The sequence below is a fragment of the Leptodactylus fuscus genome, chromosome 4 (genome assembly GCF_031893055.1).
Source record: "Leptodactylus fuscus isolate aLepFus1 chromosome 4, aLepFus1.hap2, whole genome shotgun sequence".
Taxonomy (NCBI): domain Eukaryota; kingdom Metazoa; phylum Chordata; class Amphibia; order Anura; family Leptodactylidae; genus Leptodactylus; species Leptodactylus fuscus.
Genome location: NC_134268.1, coordinates 24,659,173 through 24,684,695, shown reverse-complemented (window position 1 = coordinate 24,684,695; position 25,523 = coordinate 24,659,173).

Sequence of the window (25,523 nt, the reverse complement as noted above, 5' to 3'; positions counted from 1 at the left end):
TCTGGTGCCCGGTCTTCTCGTTCTTCTTCGCCTCGCTGTCCCCTGCCTCCCAGGTTAGGAGAGTGTGGGCGGGTTAAAAGAGCGTGGGCGGGTACTGGGAGGGGAGACGTCACGGCTCCCCACCCTGTTCCCACCCACACTCTCCTAAGCTACAAGCCCCGCCTTCCTAGCTCTTTAAACACTAACCTGGGAGGCGGCGGCAGCGAGGCAAAGAAGACCAAGAACACCGAGCACCGGGCAAGCCATCTCTTCAGGTAAGTGGACACCAGGGGGGACTAAGCAGCCAGAGGTTTTAAAAAAAATCCTCTGGCTACTTAGTGATTAAAAAAATTCACTACACAGCGTGGATTCTAACAATTAAAGCGTTCAATTGTTAGATTCCATGCTGTATAGTGAATAGGATTGCTTTTAAAATCCGATCTCCGATTAGTAAAAAAAATCCCATTGACTTGCATTGGGATCAGAATTGGGATCGAGATCGGGTTTGAATGAAAAATGATCGGAAATCGGATTTCAAAATCGATCCTGAAAAGTCAAGATCGGCTCAACCCCAGTTTTGAGGAAATTGGATCAAACTGTTTCATGGTTATGGATTTCCCATTTACCAACCACCATATTGATACAATGAAACCCAGTTAGATTCCAGACTCGATATCCGTTGCATCCGGACCTTACTTTCGCAGAGGTCATTTGATAAAATTTTTTACTTTTCCTACGCGCGGTCTGAGAGAGGACTTCAAGACACCTGTAAGGGATTATCATAAATCTGGTCTTATTCCCAATCATTTCCTACTGAATAACTCATGCCTATGTTAAATCCTTCAAAGGGAAGAAAGAAAGAAAGTTAAGAAATGATAAAGTTTTGCCTTGTTAAAGAAATACTTTTCATCTTATGCCTCATTTAACGAAAAGTGGGCCCATAAAGAGGAGTCTTAGATTGTTTTCCCGTCGTCTCTAGTGGCAAAAGGATTATGTGAAGTGGATGGAAGGTAACAAGTCACAGGGGGATAGGCTTGTGGAGAATAATGTGATTTTCTATCAAAATCCACTATTTGTAATACTAGACACACTCACCTTTAGTGAGATTCATTGAAATGTATGAGGTCAGTATCGGAGACGTCCACCCCAGACCATTAAATGTGTTTTTGTTGATGCATAATGTAAGGGATATATTTTTCCAACATCGCCGAGCCGTCTGTTTACTGTCGCTTTTGTAACGATGTCCATGAAGCGTATAGTATAGACTATCATCCGAGTCCTAATATCTCCTGTTAACCCGTCCAGAGCCAGACCAACTTTATTTTCGCATTTCTGTTTTTTTATTTTTCCTCAACCGCACTCCACGAGCCATATTTTAAAAAAATTTTGACACAATGACACAATTTAACCTAAAGATAAAGAAGATGGTAGAAGGAATCGTTAATTTCTCTGTATGGAGTGATCTCCGCTTAACCCGACATTGGTTGTATAGCCTAACCGCAGCGGGGAGGAAGGACCCCTGATAGCGCTCCTTCTCACAGTTGGGGTGAAGCAGTCGGTCACTGAGAGTACGGCCCAGTGCTGTCACGGTCTCATACATGGGATGGGAGTTATTCTCCATGGACAGTATCCTTCTGTCACCCACCACCTGTACTGGGTCCAGGGGCCTCCCCAGGGCAGAACTGGCCCTTCTAATCAGCCTGTTGAGTCTATTCCTATCCCTGGCTGGTATGCTACTCCCCCAACAGGCCACACCAAAGAAGATGGCTGATCCCACTACAGAGTTGAAAAAGGCCCTAAGAAGTGCGCTCTGGACTAATAGCCAAACGTAAAGATGTCCACCCTTACCTTCTCCAGATTTCTTTTAGAATGCTGATCTCTCACAATACAAATTAAATATTATACTGTGTCACATTAGCAAAACATTCAACAAGGTGCGCCTCACATTACAGCCACCATGGCAAGTACATATATGCACATATAGCATAAACATTTCCCAGTATCAGGAATTCAGGTTTCTTTCCCCATCTTGCACCGCTTATCTTGGAATAGAGTGGTGGCAAGAGGACGAGTACTGAAGGACACATCAGGGGGGTTCTGAATCTATATATGAAACAGTTATTTTGGACTGTTTTCAGAGAAAAGGTCAGAGACTTTGCATTTCTCATTCAATGTTGTGAGCAATGGGCAGAAGAGACTTTCTACAGGGATTCCTCAGTTTTCAGCTCAGCTCCAGTGGAGGATCAGAGGCACCACCTAGCCAGCCTCAGGATTCTCATAGAGTTTTACATATTACCCATAATGCCCAATGCAGGCTTTACAAGAACCTCCTTTACCAGATCTTGCTAAAAAATATGCAAATCTATTCTCCAGGATGTAATTAGGAGAACAGTGCACTCTGTGTGCTGACCTCTAGAGGGCAGCCTCCTTAACATCATGCATGACTCAGTTAATAAGCCTACTAACATGATGCGGAATTTATTGCCAAATTAGTATTTCTATCCCAAAAGGAACAGATTCCCAGACCAAGTCAGTATCCCTGCGATATGCCATAGCTGGGAATCTGTTCCTTTTGGGATAGAAATACTAATTTGGCAATAAATTCTGCATCATGTTAGTAGGCTTATTAACTGAGTCGTGCATGATGTTAAGGGGGCTGCCCTCTAGAGGAGCAGGAATGACTTGTAAGTCTCCGTACGCCTATGTAGGCACACACTCTCCCTAATGTGTATGATTATCCCCTGACCCAAATCTTGCTAGTGATATAGACAGTAAATCTAACAAGTCATACCAAGAATTGATGAACAATAGCTTGTTAAATAATATATGTATACCTTCGCTTCTGTGCTATGGCTGTAGTTTTTCGGTTTTAAATGGATCTACTCTACTGGAAAAGCATCACTATTACATTTCTGAGTATTAAGAATTTTTAGATAAAAAAAAAATTAAATGTACATCCTTGTGTTAAGGGCCACTTTATTGGACAAATAATGCATCTTCACCAGGCCCTATGGTAGTGGGTCTCGTAACCCCCTTCAGCTGACCTGGCTTGAGCAGGACAATCCCACATTTCAGGTGCCAGCCAGTATCTGTGATCAGGTTGATAATCCTGCACATTTGAATTGCTTGCCCAGGAGAGAACATTCCGGAGCACCGATGCAGCTTGAAAAAACTTTTGAAAATGGGATATTTGGATAACCAAAAATACGAGTATAATGTCATTGGCAGAAGGAAGAGCATGGATAGGGTGGTAGACAGAGATGAGGGAGGAGATGTAGCGAAGTTCAGCGCTTTATCATGTATAATAAATTTATATTGTGTTGTGTGGTGGATGGGCGACCATTGCAGAGACTGGCACAAGGTAGGTGCATGTATGTAGTGGTTCGTCAGAAAGATACACCTGCCTTATGCATTTACAATTAGGGTTGAGCCCATCTCGAGATTTCAAGATCGATTTTAAAATCCGATTTCCGACCATTTTCTAGCCGATCCCGATCATGAAATTTGATCGACACTGATCGGAATCCGAACTTTCCCTAACCCGATCGCTCAACTCTAGTCAATGCTTGTCTATGGGAAAAGTCACTTTTAGGGTTGAGCCGATCTTGAGATTTGAAAATACGATTTCCGATCTTTATCCAGCCGATAGCGATGGTGAAATTTGCTCAATCGCCAATCGGGATCCGATCTTTCCCAATCACAATCGCTCAGCCTTATTCACGAGAGATTGTAAATGTGAGATCTTGGTAAGAATGTGACGTTTGGTCTTTTCTCTCTCTGAGAGTCTTCAGTAGGACTTGGTTGAGACCTTACTTGATGAATAACAGGCCTAGAGGAGGGTAAGGAGATTAGATAAGAAGGCCTTGATGTGAGTCAGAACTATTGTTAGACAATGTAATCCTTAGAATAATTTTGCATATCCTGTGTATAATTATGCTAATTATCATATTAGAGGGGCCTCATTGATAAGGGGACGTTCTTATGACTGGCTGCCAGAAATTCGGCTTATGTATCCGTGTTTTTGGGATCCTAGCCAGGTATTCTCTATCTCTTTCAGAAAGACCCCACGGCCTGTTTTCAATTTCCTACCATTTTTAACTATCTAACACTTTATAGTAAATCTCACTTCTAAGTAAACTTTATCCACCTGTGAGACGGTGTGTTTTTGAGTTGCATAACAAGAACTGTAGAATTGACAGCCCTGCTGTGAAACTTATACATGGAGAATGATAAGAATAAGGAAACCAATAGGGAATGCTGGGTGACTGCCATTAGTGACTGCCAGCTATGGAAATCCAGCATCTGTTAGACCAAAATGTCTAAAAATGGCCAAAAATCAAAACACTTCACACAAAAGGATAACTGTGTATGTATCCAGGTGTTTGGGGTATTTTATTTTTAGTAGAAATGGTTAAACATGAACATTTATCAAAAGTTGAATAAGTGGCGTCATAGGCACACCTGAGATACAATTGTGGAAGTATCAAGTCAAACTGGAATAGGACAAAGCTGCAATGGTGGTGATGCCAAGACCCCCCCCCCCCCCCCCAATCTGCTATTCATTTCTAAAAATAAAAAACTATAATGCAAACAAAAAATTTCTAAAAAATTTATTAAAGTGGACCTGTCACCACCTCCACCATTTACATCTCTTTGTGTCCTTCAATACAAGTCTGGGAGAGTTAGAATATTTTCTCTAGTCCCAATCATTCATTTGCAATCCTTTCTCATTATTACAGTGTCCAAAATGCTAATTAGGTTCTCTGCTGTCAGATGGTTGGTCCTGGGCATTTTCTCCAACTCAGGACCACCCACATGACAGTAATGAGCCTAATTAACTTATTGGGTGCTAAAATTAACAGCATTGACTGTTCAAAAATGGTTGGGGCTAGAATAATCACACTAACCCTCCAGCGGGTAGAGATTGTCCTGGCCCTAGCTACCCATGTTATGCCATGCTTAAGCATCATATGATTGACAGCAAATCACACAGGAAGATAAAGGAAGGAACCTCTAAAAATCAAGGTGGAGACCACATTGCAAAAATATGTATATCATACATGAAAGAAGCCAGGCAATTAGTTGGAGGAGGAGAAGTTGTGTTGCCACTGGAGGTCTTCTTTAAATGGGTTGTCCATGATTTTTTTCTGTCCGATTTTTTGTCCATAAAGAGGTTGTCCATTATTGTTTTTTTATGGCCTAGTGATATAACTAAAGTCTTATGGGTCTCAATTTAGACTGGGGCCACCTACCCCTTTCCTACAGCATATTCTTTATAACAATGGTTAAGAGTACTGCAAAGGTATCTCAGATACTTGATAGGGATAAAGCTATATCCCACAACTGCGGTTTTCAAGAATATGGTGAGTGAGCAGCGCCTGGCAGGTAAATAATACTGAGAGCCGCTTATTCTAGAAAACCGTTAATCTGTGGGGTCCTTACAGTCTAAGAGAGCTAAAAGATCAGTGAGGGCATAAAATATGTACAGTAACATAGTGCTCCATAGTGGCCTCCACACAGTATTATAGGCTCCACACGGCCCCACATTGTATAATATGCACCGCAATGACCCACAAAGCATAAAATGCCTAAGAGTCCCCCTTGTGCCACTTCATATGAACCCCATGAAATTTGTTTTACCATTGAGTTCATTTTGGTTGCTTTACTATACTCTAGGGTCTCCTCAGACCCCAGAGTATAATAAGCGGAGGTCCAGGGGAGGTGAGTAAAAACAATAAACACTTATACTTACCTTGCCTCACCTCTCATAGCTATATAGTAGATGAGATTGGATGAAGACATCAGTCCATCACGTCCAACCTATAACCCTACAATCCCCTACAGTGTTGATCCAGAGGAAAGCAAAAAAAAAAAAAACAACAAAAAACAAACATGAGGCTTTATATAAATTGCCCCATTTCAGTGAAATAAATTCCTTCCGTCTCCAATCTGGCAGTCAGTATAAAAACCCTGGATCCACGTGTCCTTAAAATCTAGACTCTATAATCCGTAATATTGGTCTTTCCAAGAAAGGCGTCCTGGCCCTCTCTTGGGCCTCCTTGCTCTTGCTCTATCCAGCATTCTCTTTGGTACTCTTATCCCTGTAACTGAGACAACAGGCCCCAAGGGTCACCACTGGGGGACGTAATTGGGCCTCATTGGTCACTTGGGGGGCGTGAAAGTCATTATGAACTTGACGTGACTGCTGAGCCCCAATCACAGGCCAGGAGTGACCTCTGGGGTGTGTGAACTCAAAATCTGAAGAGGATGCTGGAAACCATTGGTAGCCAAGGAGAGGTGAGCATAAGTGTTTGTTTTTAATCACCACTCCTTGGCAGGTTTCTATTGGTAAGTAGTCTGGCAGCATATACACACTTCCCTTTTCATTAACGATACGTATATTGGTCGGGGAACAAGGCTTTCCCCAACTGCTAAGGAAGTGCTGTCATAAAACCCCCCACAAATAATTCCCCTTTAATGCTCCTTTAATTCCCCAAAACAAAGTAGCTAATATTTTTGTTGATAAGGGAAAAAAATAAATATTTTTTTATTATTATTTTTATTCTAAATGCACTCAAGCTGCTTTATTTATAGAAATGAATTAATCCTTTTTAATACTATAATTCTCATAAATAAAGCAGCTTGCATTTTAGCTGTTAAAAAAAAAAAGAAATAAAAATAATAGAAAAAGTTCTCAGAAGTTAATGCCGTACGCGATTGCAGACTGTATTGAAGGGACGCACAGTGGGGCCATTATAAGCAACATTCTGAAAATAAATATCTAATTATTACGAATGGCTTATTTAGACTTGTCTGCAAATATCTGTTAGCCGGGGTGAAAGGGAGATTAGTATAAAGACATAGCCATATGGTGCTGCAATGGAGCAGAAATGTGTAGAACGGCTTGTTTGTTTCTGTCAGTGATTGGTACTGTTCCTATCAAGGACACATCAGCAGGGCCAAGGGACTGTGCAAAGAAGGGAATGTACAGTAATTACACCGCAAGACTTCGGCTATAGAAAATAAATACACCTTCTTTCCAACTTCAAAAAATAATCTGCAATCGTATATAGACCGAGGCAAAAAAGCAAAATAAAAGCCAAATAATAATAATAAAATAATAATAATAATAATAATAATAATAATAATAATAATAATAATAATAATTAGCAATAATAATAATAGTAGTAGCAATAATAATAATAACAATAATAATAATAATAATAATAATAATAATAATAATATAAAATGTTGCCAATTAGAATATAAATAAACCAACAAAAATGGAATGACCTTAAATGATACAATTAGAATGTATCCAGCGATGCTAAAGAGCAAATACAAAGACTCAAGATGAATCGAAGATGAGTCGAAGTCAAACATAAAATCAAGGCCGTAATGAGAGCTTTTATGACTGCAAAGTGCACAAAGGAAGATTCTAATTTTCATGATCTCCTAAATGTCACACAGTAAGGTTGTCATGTCTTTACTGGCGTCTTGTTGGCACGTTGGATGCCAGGTCTGACGGTTTAGACAAAAGCATGTTTAAGTACAGAAGCAAGAATTGCAGCCTCGGTAAAAGATGATTTTATGCTGCACAAACAGCACATCAATATAGGTGTAATCTGTCGTGTATCATGCGGGGTTATAGTATGAAGGATGATCTGATTGGAGACTCGAGGCTGGACAAGGCTGTTTGTGAATCTGTAGGGATCAGAGCTTAAATATAAGGCAGGGGTTAACAAAGAAAATAAAAAAAATAAAAAAATCCTCCCCCAAGAAAAAAGATACATAAAATCTACTATAAGTAGAGATGAGCGAGTAGTATTCGATTGAGTAGGTATTCGATCTAATACTATGGTATTCGAAATACTCGTACTCGATCGAGTACCACTCGCTGTTCGAATGGAAAAGTTCAATGCAGAACCAGCGTTGATTGGCCAAATGCTATACAGTCGGCCAATCAACGCTGGTTCTTCTCCTACCTTTAGAAGTCTTCTCCGTGCAGCTTCCCCGCGGCGTCTTCCAGCTCTTCATTCACTCTGCCAGGCATCGGGCCTGGGCAGAGCCGACTGCGCATGCTCGCTTGTAGTGCGGACATGCACAGTTGGCTCTGCCCAGGCCCGATGCCTGGCAGAGTGAATTCAGAGCCGGAAGACGCCGCGGGGACGCTGCACGGAGAAGACTTCTCGGAGGATCCAGCCCGACCCTCACTCGTGGACTTGGTAAGTATAATTTTATCGAACATTGCCTACCCCTGAAACGAGCATTTTCCCCCCATAGACTATAATAGGGTTCGATATTCGATTCGAGTAGTCAAATATTGAGGGGCTACTCGAAACGAATATCGAATCTCGAACATTTTACTATTCGTTCATCTCTAACTATAAGGGAGAAAGTGAAGAGGAATTTTTGGAGGTCTCCGACCCTTGATTCCTGTTTAAATCCCAGCCTTGTGCATCCTGTAGGGGAAGGCTGCAGAAGAGCTTTGGCTTAGACACAGTTGGGCTACTCAGGCTAAGCTTCGTACTGCGGATTCTGCGGTAAGATCAAACAGGGCGCTACTTTTTACGGCATTTCGAAAAAAAAAATTATTTGCTGTCTCCCAATGAAAAAATGGGAGGTATATTGGAGCCAGAATTTAGAACTGATTTGGAGGTGGGATCTGCCTAGAAGATTGAAGATGTAAATACATGGAGAACAAATTAAAGGGATTTCTGAGCCAGTGTTTTTTATACTCATGACTTATGCATAGGATTGGCCATCGGTATCTGATTGGTGGGGTTTGACATTGGGAGAATGCACTGATTAGTTGATCAAGCTGTTTCCAGAAACTCGAAGCCATGGCTGTGAATGGGGCAGAATCTGATCTAGTCCTATTCATGTAATAGGGGCAGAGCTATGGTAACCCGGCATCACCACTATAGAGTGGACAGGTTGCAGCTGTGAGTTCATTACTTGAATAAGAGCTGATCTGCTTCCACAGCACTTTATTGCTACGGGACATCCCATGGGGCCTTAGTCTTAATTTGTTTTACATATTTTTACATCTTCAAACTTACCCACACAGGATAGGTCATCAGTATCTGATCGGTGGGGGTTCAACACAAGAAACACATACTGATCAGCTACTGCGGTTGCCTTCTGTCACTGAAAGCTATGGATGGGACGGGGAACTGATCAGCTCTCATTCAAGTAATAGGTGCAGAGCTGCAGCTACATCCACTCTATAGTGGTGATGGCGGGTTGCCTTAGCTCTGTGCCTATTGCTTGAATAGGAGTAGATCTGCTTCTGGCAGTGTCCATTGTTCTTGGAGCGAGCTGGATCAACTGATCAGTGTTGGACTGTCACCAATCAGATACTGATGGCCTATCCTATAGACAGGTCATGAGTAGAGATGAGCGAGTAGTATTCAATCGAGTAGGTATTCAATCGAATACTACGGTATTCGAAATACTCGTACTCGATCGAGTACCACTCGCTATTCGAATGGAAAAGTTCGATGCAGAACCTGCATTGATTGGCCGAATGCTATACAGTCGGCCAATCAACGCTGGTTCTTCTCCTACCTTTAGAAGTCTTCTCCGTGCAGCTTCCCCGCTGCATCTTCCGGCTCTGAATTCACTCTGCCAGGCATCGGGCATGGGCAGAGCTGACCGCTTGTAGTGTGGGCATGCGCAGTCGGCTCTGCCCAGGCCTGATGCCTGGCAGAGTGAATTCAGAGCCGGAAGACGCCGCGGGGACGCTGCACGGAGAAGACTTCTCGGAGGATCCAGCCCGACCCTCACTCGTGGACTTGGTAAGTATAATTTGATCAAATGTTGCCTACCCCTGAAACGAGCATTTTCCCCCCATAGACTATAATAGAGTTCGTATTCGATTTGAGTAGTCGAATATTGAGCGGCTACTCGAAACGAATATTGAACCTTGAACATTTTACTGTTCGCTCATCTCTAGTCATGAGTATAAAAAGCCCTGTTGGGGCTGAAAAATCCCATTTAAAGCCACCCTACAGTATTATCAACCACTCGCCATAGGTCTGATGGCTGGCCAAATGGTGAGAGAAAAAGAAAATAGTTTTTTCTCAGCAATTTGCTGTAGCGTGTAGTCTTGGCCACCTTCTATGAGGTTGATATATGTTGTCGTGACGAGACAACCCTTGTATAATGTAAAGCTCATGCATATGACAGTATTTTGGATCCATATAATTTTATACTAAAGCATGCAGAGGTGTTTTTTTTATAATGAATTCTGTATGAGAAAAGTAAAACAGTCATGGCGTGATACATTGTATATTGTTTTTCAGACGTATTCTTTCCTAGAACCAATGCCTACAGTATGATGGCCCAGGGAGTAACATGGACCCATATATTTTAGTTATCTTGGATTCTTGTCATTACAATGTCCATAAGTATTGTCAGCAGATATGTCATTCAGCATCTGTGGAAGGCTGGTCTGACAACCTCTCTAGACACTGTAATAGCCTCTGTTAAAGATCACCATCCAGCGTGTTACATGTCTAGGAGAATAAGATAGTACAACAGTGACTGAGTAGGAGAAGTACAAGGGCAGGGAAATAGATTTTTGGAATTGTTTTATTAAAGGGGTTGCCTTATAAATCTATAAGAAAACAAAATGTAATGTAAAAAAATAAATATCACTCATATTTCTTTAGTTAATTAATTAATGTATTTATTTTCTGCATTTTAGCCCTAATGAAGGCAAACAGAAAAAAATATATATTTTTCTCACCCAGTCAGAAACAAGGATCATGAGACACCTGCTGGGACCCCACAAAAATGCTTTTTTTTCAGTCCATATTAAATTGTTAGATTCTTGTTGTTACTCATCTTCCCTTACATCTTTTGGGCTTCTTTGAGGCATTCGGTGATTTCATGGTGATGCTGGGCATGCTGACGTAACCGCTGGTGGACCAATCACAGACCTCAACACTGACCCCTCCCCCAAGATGAAGACCGGGCGTCACCAAGACCAGATACTGAAAGGAGGCTCAAAAGTGATGTGGGAAGTTGAGTATGAATAGGAGCCCTATGAGTATTCTACACTATTTCATAGATAGGTTCCTAGGAGCCCTGACAGTGTTATACACTATGTTTTATAGATAGGTTCCTGGGAGTCCTGAGAATGTTCTACACTATGTTTTATAGATAGGTTCCTAGGAGTCCTGACAGTATTCTACACTATGTTTTATAGATAGGTTCCTAGGAACCCTGACAGTGTTCTACACTATGTATTATAGATAGGTTCCTAGGAGCCCTGACAGTGTCCTACACTATGTTTTATAGATAGGTTTCTAGGAGCTCTGACAGTGTCCTACACTGTGATTTATTGATAGGTTCCTAGGAGCCCTGACAGTATTCTACACTATGTTTTATAGATAGGTTCCTAGGAGTCCTGACAGTATTCTACACTATGTTTTATAGATATGATCCTAGGAGTACTGACAGTATTGTACACTATGTATTATAGATAGGTTCCTAGGAGTACTGACAGTGTTTTACACTATGTTTTATAGATAGGTTCCTAGGAGCCCTGACAGTATTCTACACTATGTTTTATAGATAGGTTCCTAGGAGCTCTGACAGTGTTCTACACTATGTTTTATAGATAGGTTCCTAGGAACCCTGACAGTGTTCTACACTATGCTTTATAGATAGGTTCCTAGGAGTCCTGACAGTGTTCTACACTATGTTTTATAGATAGGTTCCTAGGAGCCCTGACAGTGTTCTACACTATGCTTTATAGATAGGTTCCTAGGAGTCCTGACAGTGTTCTACACTATGTTGTATAGATAGGGTCCTAGGAGTCCTGACAGTGTTCTACACTATGTTGTATAGATAGGTTCCTAGGAGCCCTGACAGTGTTCTACACTATGTTTTATAGATAGGTTCCTAGGAGCCCTGACAGTGTTCTACACTATGTTTTATAGATAGGTTCCTAGGAGCCCTGACAATACTCTACACTATGTTTTATCGATAGGTTCCTAGGAGTCCTAACAGTGTCATACACTATGTTTTATAGATAGGATCCTAGGAGTCCTGACCGTATTCTACACTATGTATTATAGATAGGTTCCTAGGAGTCCTGACAGTGTTCTACACTATGTTTTATAGATAGGTTCCTAGGAGCCCTGACAGTTTTCTACACTATGCTTTATAGATCGGTTCCTAGGAGCCCTGACAGTATTCTACACTATGTTTTATAGATAGGTTCCTAGGAGTCCTGACAGTATTCTACACTATGTTTTATAGATATGATCCTAGGAGTACTGACAGTATTGTACACTATGTATTATAGATAGGTTCCTAGGAGTCCTGACAGTGTTTTACACTATGTTTTATAGATAGGTTCCTAGGAGCCCTGACAGTATTCTACACTATGTTTTATAGATATGATCCTAGGAGCTCTGACAGTGTTCTACACTATGTTTTATAGATAGGTTCCTAGGAACCCTGACAGTGTTCTACACTATGCTTTATAGATAGGTTCCTAGGAGTCCTGACAGTGTTCTACACTATGTTTTATAGATAGGTTCCTAGGAGCCCTGACAGTGTTATACACTATGTTTTATAGATAGGTTCCTAGGAGCCCTGACAGTGTTCTACACTATGCTTTATAGATAGGTTCCTAGGAGTCCTGACAGTGTTCTACACTATGTTGTATAGATAGGGTCCTAGGAGTCCTGACAGTGTTCTACACTATGTTGTATAGATAGGTTCCTAGGAGCCCTGACAGTGTTCTACACTATGTTTTATAGATAGGTTCCTAGGAGCCCTGACAGTGTTCTACACTATGTTTTATAGATAGGTTCCTAGGAGCCCTGACAATACTCTACACTATGTTTTATCGATAGGTTCCTAGGAGTCCTAACAGTGTCATACACTATGTTTTATAGATAGGATCCTAGGAGTCCTGACCGTATTCTACACTATGTATTATAGATAGGTTCCTAGGAGTCCTGACAGTGTTCTACACTATGTTTTATAGATAGGTTCCTAGGAGCCCTGACAGTTTTCTACACTATGCTTTATAGATCGGTTCCTAGGAGCCCTGACAGTGTTCTACACTATGTTTTATAGATAGGTTCCTAGGAGCCCTGACAGTGTTCTACACTATGTTTTATAGGTAGGTTCCTAGGAGCCCTGACAGTGTTCTACACTATGTTTTATAGGTAGGTTCCTAGGAGCCCTGACAGTGTTCTACACTATGTTTTATAGATAGGTTCCTAGGAGCCCTGACAGTGTTCTACACTATATTTTATAGATAGGTTCCTAGGAGCCATGACAGTGTTATACACTATGTTGTATAGATAGGTTCCTAGGAGCCCTGACAGTGTTATACACTATGTTTTATAGATAGGTTCCTAGGAGCCCTGACAGTGTTCTACACTATGTTTTATAGATAGGTCCCTAGGAGCCCTGACAGTGTCATACACTATGTTTTATAGATAGGTTCCTAGGAGTCCTGACAGTATTCTACACTATGTTTTATAGATAGCTTCCTAGGAGCCCTGACAATACTTTACACTATGTTTTATAGATAGCTTCCTAGGAGCCCTGACAGTGTTTTAAAGAGTTTATAGCTTTTTTTTCCCCTTTGGATCCAGACTTCCATGAAGACTTGTTCACAATATGTCTGTTCGCACAAGCCTCCAATCATTTCCATCCCATGTAGCTGCTCACTACATATTAATTGCGCCCCCATTTGTGTCACAGTCTCCTCAACAGAATCCCTCCTTAGCGATATGTGGCTGACCTACTGATATTTTTTTGCCATCAAAATTTAGATTTTCTCCTTTCTGACAGTCAGTGGCTGTGTATTTTAAATCTTCCCATTATTATTATTATTATTATTATTATTATTATTATTTATTTATTTATATAGCACCATTAATCCCATGGTGCTTTACATTTGGGGGTTACATACAATACACAGAATATACAGGTAGATATAACACTAACAGTGACCAATTGGCACAGTGGGGCAGAGGGCCCTGCCCGCGAGGGCTTACAATCTATGAGGGAAGGGGGTAGAGACAGAAGGAGAGGGGGAGACTGTACAGATGGTGGTGCGGTGATAGTGTTATTGGAGGTTGTAGGTCTTCCTGAATAGGTGAGTCTTCAGCCCCTTCTTGAAGCCTGTGATTGTGGGGATCAGTCTTGTGTGTCGTGGTAAGGAGCTCCAGAGTATGGGGGATGCACGGGAGAAATCTTGGAGACGGTTGTGTGAGGAGCGGATGAGAGCAGAGTGGAGTAGGAGGTCATTTGAGGATCTGAGGTTACGTGTGGGCAGGTAGCGTGAGATTAGTTCAGAGATATATGGAGGGGACAGGTTGTGGATGGCTTTGTATGTTAGCGTTAGTAGCTTGAACTCAATTCGCTGGGCTATAGGTAGCCAATGGAGGGACTGGCAGAGGGGAGCAGCTGATGAAGATCGGGGGGTGAGGTGGATTAAGCGAGCAGCGCAGTTTAGGGTGGACTGGAGGGGGGTGAGGGTGTTAGCTGGGAGTCCATGGAGAAGGGTGTTGCAGTAGTCTAAGCAGGAGATTATGAGGGCCTGGACGAGCATCTTGGTAGTTTCCTGGGTGAGGAAGGGGTGAATTCGGTGGATGTTCTTGAGCTGGAGGCGGCAGGAGGTGTTGAGGGCTTGAATATGTGGCTTGAAGGATAAGTCGGAGTCCAGGGTTACCCCAAGGCATCGGGCCTGTGGGACAAGGGTAATTGTGGTTCCATTAACTTTGATAGATGGGTCACGTGGAGGGGCCATACAGGATGGGCTGAAGATGATAAACTCTGTTTTCTCCATGTTGAGTTTGAGAAAGCGGGAGGAGAGGAAGGAGGCTACGGCTGCTAAACAATCTGGAATTCTGGCCAGCAGGGAGTTCATGTCTGGTCCAGAGATGTAGATTTGGGTGTCATCGGCATAGCAGTGGTACTGAAAGCAGTGAGATTCTATGAGTTGGCCCAGGCCAAGGGTGTAGATGGAGAACAGGAGGGGTCCTAGGACGGAGCCCTGGGGGACGCCTACAGAGAGAGGGCGAGGTGAGGAGGTGGCGTGCAAGTGGGAGACGCTGAATGTGCGGTCGGTGAGGTAATGTATCACAGAGCAGGGATAATAAATTATGATCCATCATCCATGTTTGATTTCATAGGAAATTAGAAAGAAGATGTGAGAAGCTTAACCAACCTTAGTGTGCTGAGGGTGACATCTGGGTGCCCTTGCCTTCTGGGTCCACTGGAACCCCTACAGTTAGGAGTTATGCTAGTGCTATAAATATATATATATATATATATATATATATATATATATATATATATATATATATATCATGATGGAGCCCATTTTCAACAAGGATCTAAAATTACATTGTATCTGAGAAAATATAACAAAATTAACTTCATCTGCGAATGCGAGGAGAGGGAGCCGTCATCTAGCGTGTCACATAGGAACCTCTGCTTGAGTAGTTGTTGTTCTGATTTTACTAGGTCGAGGGGAAGCTTCTCATTGAAAGGAACAGCTTTCAAAGGAATTTCATTATGACTACGCTATATGCATTGTTACTATTAGGTAACATAATAGGATATTTATAGCTTGGTTCTCTGGGAAGAGCAGAATTGGTGGCGCGGGATACACACTATATTGTATATGACAGGTCTTTCTTATTGGTCGCTAGCTATAAAAATTGACAATGAATAGAAGCCAGTGTCATGACAAAGACATTGCCAAGACCATAGAAGATGTCAACAGGATCTTGGGTGTTCTTGTATATTCTGTGTCACTTTATTCTGCAGCCCACCCGCTGCTGCAAAATCTCATTACAGTGGAGGAGAAAAGGTGTTGTGGCTACATTTCCATAGGACGTCAATAATATACCACGTATTATTTGACGGTTTATCATTTTACCTACAGAAATGTTTACGTATGCTATGGATTATTTTTATATTCATTATTTATTACGTTATTTATTTATTTTTTATATTCATTTATATTCATCCAGTTTCTATGCAGCTCTGCGTTAATACCTCTGACAAGTGGCAATATATATATATATATATATATATATATATATATATACTGTATATATATATATATATATATATACATACTGTATATATATATATAAATATATATATATATATATATATATATATATATATATATATATTTTTATTTTTTTTTTCTATCCTGTACCTATTTTCCATCTATAGTACATTAATCTCAAAACATTCATTCAAATATAAAAAAAAAATTCCCAGGAACATATGGTGACCATTTTTTTAAAAAAAACGCTGTTACCTCCACACCCATTCCATCTTTTGTCTTTTTTTAATGTTTTGTTTTTTTACTCCCCGCCATATCAAAAACCATCATTAGGTTTCATTAATGGACCCATATGAGGGCTTATTTTTTTGCAGGAGAAATTGTTTTTCATAATGGCATAATTTTTTTTATTTTAATTTTATTAATTTTCAAAAACATTCATAGCACAGAGATAAAAGGCATACATTAAAATAAGGGAAGATGAAGAGGCGAAACACAAGGCATATTACACATAAATGCATATTATACTATGATTAACCCTTAAGTACTATCGTGGTATCTGTCATAATGATATGTGTATGATAGTGGTGTGTGATAGACACCATGATAGTACTTAAAGGGATTCTACCACTAAAAAGCTGTTTTTTCTGCTTTAGACATCGGAATAGCCTATAGAAAGTCTATTTGTCTCTTACCTTTAGACGTGGTCTCCGCCGCGCCATTCCTTAGAAATACCGGTTTTTGCCGGTATGCTAATGAGTTCTCCACAGTAATGAGGGCGGGCCCCAGCACTCAAACGGCGTCTCCACTGCTGCCCGAGACCCTGTTTCCAGCAACACCTTCTTCTTCACCTGCATCCTCCCCTTCTCTGTCGTCTTCCTTCTTCATCAGCTCTGACGCCTGCGTAGTTCGCTCTGCCAGCGAGACACTGGTAGAGCTGACTCTGCATCTCGGCCAGTGGCCATATTTTCGAGGCCGCAAGGCAAGACTGCGCAGGCGCTGGGGCCCGCCCTCATTGCTGCAGATAACTCATTAGCATACCGGTTAAAACCGGTATTTCTAAGGAACAGATAAAGGTAAGAGACGAATAGCCTTTCTAAAGGCTATTCCGACTTCTAAAGCAGAAAAAAACAGCGTTTTAATGGTAGAATCCCTTTAAGGGTAAGGCTCCGCTCTCACAGAGTAATGGGGTACAAAACCCCCCACTGATTTCAATGTGTAGCGTGCGTAAGCCGGCACCCATTGAAATCAATGGGATCTCTTTTGAAGTGTCATGCTCTAACACGTGTATACGTGTCTAAATGAGCGTCGCGTTAAGGCTCCATGAGAATGGAGCCTTAAGGTACGGGGGGAAGGATAAAGGTAGAAAAAGGCAAGATACAGGGAAGGAAGGAGATAGGGATAAGAAAGATCAGGAGTAAAAGGAGAAGAGATCACCCAGGGGAATATTAGGGCTCGTTCACACGGGCACTAAGGGGGCGGATTAATCCACGTCATAATCTGCCCCCTCACAATGGTGGTCTATGTAGATCGCCAGGCTACTTTTTAATTTACTTTCTTTTTTAAAAAAGAAATGAGCTGTCCTTTCTTCAGGCAGATTCCTTGCGGCAGCAACCTCCGGAGTCAGCCTATTCATATGAGCCGACGCCGGAGGGGGAAGCCGTGACTGTCGGAAGCTGCTACAGTTGTGGCAGGCGGGTTTTGACCCGAGAGTGACGCAGCTCCCTGTGTCACTCTCGGTGCCAAAATCCACCATACCGCCCCCCATATGTACTTAGCCTTAGGATCATAATTGTTTAATATCTAAGTGTAATAGGAAACAATCTAGAAAAGCAATAATGACTCATGCCCAAACAAATACATATCACATACATCACAAAGGAAGAGCGGGAAAATAAAAAGGGGACAAGATAAAGCAGGGAGTGGCATCATGTTTTATAGTGTTCAATCTACTGGAAAGTTAGATAGAAAGGGATGGAATTAGACAACATGGTTTTCACTGTGCAAGTAAAAATGACTAGAGATGAGCGAGTAGTATTCGATCGAGTAGGTATTCGATCGAATACTATGGTATTCGAAATACTCGTACTCGATCGAGAACCACTCGCTATTCAAATGGAAAAGTTCGATACAGAACCAGCATTGATTGGCCGAATGCTATACAGTCGGCCAATCAATACTGGTTCTTCTCCTACCATTAGAAGTCTTCTCCGTGCAGCGTCCCCGCGGCATCTTCCGGCTCTGAATTCACTCTGCCAGGCATCGGGCCTGGGCGGAGCCGACTGCGTATGCCCGCGCTACAAGAAAATGGCCGCTTTGACTGTAAGCAGCCATTTTCTTGTAGTGCGGGCATGCGCAGTTGGCTCTGCCCAATCCCGATGCCTGGCAGAGTGAATTCAGAGCCGGAAGATGCTGCAGGGATGCTGCAAGGAGAAGACTTCTCAGAGGAACCAGCCCGACCCTCACTCGTGGACTTGGTAAGTATAATTTGATTGAATGTTGCCTACCCCTGAAATGAGCATTTTCCTCCCATAGACTATAATAGGGTTCGATATTCGATTCGAGTAGTCGAATATTGAGGGGCTACTCGAAACGAATATCGAATCTCGAACATTTTACTTTTCGCTCATCTCTAAAAATGACATGTTCCCTATATTCTAATGTTCAGTACAATCGTAACAATATAATTTTTTTACGTTTTGTTTAAAGGCTAGGTCTATTTGGTGACGTGGCCACGACTACCGTCACGTAACAAAAGACTGATGTTGCCCTGCAACTCCTTCACTCATGTTAGTGAATGGAATCGCATTGTGGCCATCTACTTTATCTATAATGATAGTTAGATAACCAACTAGCACCCCATGATCACAATGTGGAGCTGTCAGAGGGTGTCAGAATGTCAATGATCACCTGTCTCCTGCTATTGACTATACAGGGATACCTTCCACCTTTTATATGACACCTTAGATGCCATTGTTATTATTGTCCATGGCATTTAAGCAGTTAAAGGACCATATCAGAGGTTTCTCTAAGCTTAGTCTTTGTAGTAGGCGTCAGGTTGTCAATCATGGTTGGGTTTCTGTCGTAGAAGCTTCTATAGGATTGTACATACATGTAAGGCATGGCGTTCTAACATGTGACATTTCACGATCTTCACGTTGCAACAATTGGTTAAACCTTCTACAAATGTAGTTGACCAGAAAGGAGAACACAGACATTTATAGAAGGAAGAGAAATAATTTCTGAAAAGTTAGTAAAAGAAAAATCTAGGAATCCCTGGCTTCACATTAATATGAAGCTGCCGGGTTAAGAACATTTACTCTGAGTGTTACGATTTCCTGGTGTTGAGCGTACAGTAGGGCGACCCAATGGATTTCTTTTAACAATCTTAACAATATCATTTCCAGAGATTTCACTTTAAGCAAATCCCTTCTGTTCTCGGCAGTAACACAGGTAACACTGAAAAAAGCATTAGGAAGATCTGAGTAAGAATTCTTCAAAATTATATGTTGAAAATGTTTCATTGCATTTTTTACAATCTAGAATGTCTCAGTTTTGCAAAGTTCTTTTTATTACCTTTATAGTACAAAGTTCAATTGTAAACCATGAAATGAACTATCTCAGTTCCTTACATGTTGTCCAACAGGACCATTTACCTGCTGGACATTAGTGCAGCTGCATAGGTGGCACATATGGTATGTCAGACTTGTTTTTCATACTGTACTAGCCTCTTCCTGTGACTTCATCTGCGTGTTGTTGGTGTTGATGTTCCGCCTACATTCAGCAAATTGATGCCGTCGATGGTTCCCCTGCTCCAGCGATTCGGCAGCTCTGAAGCCGTCCTGCTGAACTAGTTCCTTGCGTTGTGCCCATGATCATTCCAGCAACTCATCAACTCGCTGGGACGCCATATAAAGAGTATGGTGTTGGCGTCGTTGGTCTGCCTGCTCCGGCATTTTGGCAGCTGTCAAGCTGGCCTGCCGCTGAACTTGTTCCTCGCACTGTGCCTGTGATTGTTCCGGCATCTCAGCAACTTGTTGGGTTGCCATATAATGAGTGTGTTGATTATCCCCCTGAGCTCCGCTTTAGGAGAACTCATTGACTTCTGGTTACCTTCATAGCTCTCGATGTTTTAGAATTTTGTGACAAATTAGATTTTCTTTTTCCCAGCATGTTTAAAATTGGCAAATTGTCAATTTAGATTAACCACTTCCGGACCGCCCATAGACTAAGATTTATTACCTCCCCTGCTATCTCGATCGCTGTGTATACAGCGCTCAATGAGCTCAATGGACGCTGCCATAATTCAGCTGCCCTCTGACCCGGCGGACACGTGATCCACCGGGAGCAGAGTCTTGCAAAAGCTGCTGGGTCCTACAGGACTCAGATTAGCTCAGTAAGCTGTGTATACAGCGTGCAGGATGCTGTATTTCTCCTGTAACTGAGGTTAAATGTAGCAGCCCCAGTTATAGGAGAAATCAGCCTCCAGTACAAAAAAATAAGTGATCAGATGTCCCCAAAGATCTCTTATCACCTTATGGGGACACAATCTGGAAAAAAAAAAAAAAATATATAATAAAAAAGTTTTTAAAAAATGTAAATAAAATAATAATAAAAAATAAATAAATAATACGCAAATAAAACGCCATTATTCAAGGTTATAGCCCCACCCCCGACGACACCATACAAAATAAAAATTACTGTAATGGAGAGGAAAAACTATATTACAAAGTTTTTCAGTGACACTTTGTATTATTAAATAAAATAATAATAATAAATTGAAAACCAGACACAATTTCCCTCCTATTTTGTTTATATTTTCCTGGATATAAAAAAAATTAAAACACATTTGAAAATAAAAATAACATAAAAATAAAGCCGTATGTGTCCCCGAAAAAAAATGCAAAAATTAGTTGACATACGACATACGAGAAAAATTTTACAGACCTCAAAACTGCGCATAAAAAATAAACCTAAAATGTGTCTGGTCCTGGACTACAAATTGGCCCGGTACTGAAGTGGTTAAAAGTGTTTGTGAGCACTGCCTAGAGCTGATCAGATAATATGCAAATGCTTGTACACAATGGACTGAGGGTTAGCTGTTTGTTTACATAGAGAGATAACCGACCTGGCTTTATCAGATCCTGAGATAAGCTGCTGTAATAGCAGATTAATATAGTATATGAAGATACATTCATAACAGTCGTGAAGCCATGTCATTTACTGGGATAAAAAGTAGCCTATGCGTTAATCAAGGTTACAAACTATCTATGTGTCAAATTTCATCCGAATCCGTTCATCCGTTTTTGCGTGATTGACTAACAAACATCCAAACTTTCACATATATAATATTAGTAGGAGAATTAGTAGGATGTGTCTATCCGTCTACAAAATACGTCTTGCAAAACTTATAACATTCATTCATTTTCCCTTATGGTTATATACTGTATGTCTGGTATGTACATCGCAGGTCAAGCATCAACATGGTCAACATGGTTTGGGATACATTGTCACAAAGTGATAGGCTAACTATCCTATTTGTGTCTATGTATGACCATGCAGTGGGGAAAGGGTTGACAGGAAGGCAGGCTGTCAATCACACAAATTAATACTTCAAGAACAGAGGCAAACAAGGGCAGAAGACAGGTGTGGTGCAAATACAATCTCAGAACTAGAGCCGTGTTCACACAGTGCGACCAAAAACTCCAAGCCAAGAAACAAACTGCACCCGCCTCCTGCGCCGCAGGACGCGAGCAGAGGGTGGCGCAAAGACCAGAACAGGTAGAGACGTTACATTGACATTGTGTCAAACATGCCTTGATGTTTTCAATGGCTTTTCATTAGAATTGGTTGTGTTAGGTGATACGAAGTCATATTGCAAAATATCAGTGTCAAGTAAGGTTGAGCAATCGGGATCGGGAAAGATAGGATCCCGATCGGCGATAAAGCAAATTTCACGATCGGGATCGGCTGGAAAATGATCGAAAATTGAATTTTAAAAATGAACCTGAAGTCTCAAGATTGGCTCAACCCTAGTGTCAAGCTAAGGTTTGCTACATGTAAGATTAACTCTGCTAGCTCTGTATATGTTAGGATTGTTTTTGTGCAGAAACCAAGCATGCTTTTTTTTCTTTGCTGCCAAACCAAGACGCAGACTGACCACTGACCGCTCACCATAGAAGAAGAAAGGGCCAACAAATTGCTAAACTAGAGGGATATATAGAAGACAACAGTTGGTGCTGCTCCTATTGATCAAGGAACGAGTGAAGAACTGAAATGCGCTGTACATATAATTGAAAAGAAGATATTTTATCCCACCTGTAAAGGTTTATTCCTGCTGGGAAGTTAATGAGAGTACTGCCGTTTCCAGTTGCCTATTTTCTGTGTATTGACTGAATTTCTATTGAATAGTGTTGGCCCCTTCATTGGAAGATTACTGCTGAAGATCATAAGATTCCCCTAGATTAAGGGTCTCAAATATGCAGGCCATGGCTTCATGCAGCCCCGGAGACTGTCATCTGGGACATCATCAGGAAAGCAGAGGTGGAAAAGTGCCAGAACCTCTTGATGATGTCACACAGGAGTGTAATAGAGAAAATATTCCAACAGTTCCGGCATTGGTAGAGCTGTGCCTATTGAAGAATGCAAAAAACTGGATAAGGTGTAGGTAGTAAAAGATCCTCTTTAAAGGTTGCAAAAACAGAGGATTTACTCATACCTACAAATTTAATTTTACAACTAGAGATGAGCGAACAGTAAAATGTCCGAGGTTCGATATTCATTTCGAGTAGCCCCTCAATATTCGACTACTCGAATTGAATATCGAACCCTATTATAGTCTATGGGGGGAAAATGCTCGTTTCAGGGGTAGGCAATGTTCGATCGAATTATACTTACCAAGTCCACGAATGAGGGTCGGGCTGGATCCTCCGAGAAGTCTTTTCCTTGCAGCGTCCCCGCGGCGTCTTCCAGGTCTTCCGGCTCTGAATTCACTCTGCCAGGCATCGGGCCTGGGCAGAGTCGACTGTGCATGCCTGCACTACAAGCGGACATGCGCAGTCGGCTCTGCCCAGGCCCGATGCCTGACAGAGTGAATGAGGAGCCGGAAGATTCCGCGGGTACGCTGCACGGAGAAGATTTCTAAAGGTAGGAGAAGAACCAGCGTTGATTGGCCGACTGTATAGCATTCAGTCAATCAATGCTGGTGCTGCATCGAACTTTTACATTCGAACAGCTAGTGGTACTGGATCGAGTACGAGTATTTCGAATACCGTAGTAATCGATCGAATACCTACTTGATCGAGTACTACTCGCTCATCTCTATTTACAACCCCATAAAACCATAAATGTCCGACTGGAAATCCATCTACTGTCCAAATTATGTTTTGCCCATTTCAATGCTTCTTCTAGGACATGTTCGGTCTCACAAGCTAAAATATCCCTGGTGGACTGACAAAGTTTTACCATTCTTAATAACAATGACACTTTTGGGAAATTTTAGTTCTTGTGGCTGAAGGAATAAATGTTACTTTTTTAATTGGAATTTTAGAATTTCAACTGCTCTTCTTTCTGTAAGTGCTTATTCTGGTGAATGTAATATGGGAGTGTTTTTATATATGTAGTCTACAATATATCTTTCTAATAAATAAAAGATGCTAATGATACTATAAGTGATAAGATACTGTATATGACATTGGAATATATGCCCTAGAGAAAGTTGGGAATTGGGAGAAACTTAAGTAGGGCTATGGAGTAATTGCTATCACTATATTCTGATTTCACGGGGTACCCGAGTTTTCATCAGAATTTGAAATATGTCCATGACATTTTGGTCCAGAATCACACGCTCTATTGAATGAGTGTAAGTTGTCTGAAAACCTCTTGAACCTTTCTTCTGTTTCACTGAAGATGAGCGATTGTGTAAATGATTCCATACACTAAAATGACTCACCTCTACAATGTTGTGCTGAATCAGGGGCATAACTACCGGGTTAGCAGCAGTAGCTACAGTATCTCACGGCAGCCTATTATACACTAGTCGGGATCCCTGTCAGCTTGTGTTAAGTGGGAGATGACTTTTTCTCATAGCAATGCATTGACCAGCGTTGAATGCCATACAGTGTACAGTATTCGGCCAATCAACGCTGGTTCTGCAGGAGGAGGTGGGGTCTAAGATCAGTCCACAGCAGTCTCCATTGTGGTCCGATCTCAGATGTAGCAGAGTTGGTCGAAAATCGGATTTTAAACACGATCCTATTCACTACACAGCTTCAGTTTTTGGACTGCATGCTGTGTAGTGATTAAAAAATCTGCTGGCTACTTAGTCCCCCCCCCCCCACTTACCTGCACAAAACCGCTGCTGCTCACCAGAGATCCGGGCCGTCGTTCTCTGTCCTCTTCTCTCTCATTCAGATGCCGGCAGAGCGCCACGCGTGCCCCCCCTCCCCCTCCCAAGGCTAGTGTTACTGATGCTAGGAGAAGGCGGGGCTTGTTGTGGCTTAGTAGAGTGTAGGGGCGGGTACAGGGTGGAGAGACATGAGTGATGCACTCACATCTCCCCTCCCTGTACCTACCCACACTCTCCTAAGCCCCGCCTACTCCCAGCATCAGTAACACTGGCCTAGGGAGGTGGGGGCGCACGTGGCACTCTGCTGGCATCTGAATGAGAGAGAAGAGGACAGAGAACGATGGCCCAGAGCTCCGGTGAGCGGCAGTTTTTTTTTTTTTTTTTTTTAATAATGTAGATTGTGAGCCCCATATAGGGATCACAATGTACATTCCCGCCCTATCAGTATGTCTTTTGTAGTATGGGAGGAGATCCATGCAAACATGGGGAGAACATACAAACTCCTTGCAGATGTTGTTCCTGGCGGGATTCAAACCCAGGTCTCCAGCGCTGCAAGGCTGCAGTGCTAACCACTGAGCAACCGTGTTGCCCTGAGTGGCAACGGTTCTGTGCAGGTTAGTTACCTGCACAGTTGAGTGATTGGGATCAGAATTCTGTTCTTCTGAGATAGGATATCACACTGCAGAAAGTCAAGTTTTGGGATTTTGGTGGACAGCAAGCTTACCTTTATTGCCCAGTGTCAGGCAGCTGCTGCCAAGGCAAATACAATTATGGGATGCATCAAAAGAGGTCTAGATTCTCATGACACGATGGCCACTCTTAGACTATTGCACACAATTTTGGACCCCAGAAGGACATAATTGAATTAGAGAGAGTGTAGAGAAGGGCGATCAAAATTATTAGGGGAATGGAGCACAACAATAGATTATCAAACTTGGGGTTATTCAGTTTAGAGAAAAGACGTCTACGGGGAGATCTAATAACAATGTACAAATACATGAAGGGACAATACAAAGAACTTTCTAAGGATCTTTTTACTCCTAGGCCGGTGACAGTGACAACTTCTGCAACTACAATCTTAGATGTCGAGTGAATTGTCTCATATTGAGCTCTTATTTTCTTTAATCCAGTAAC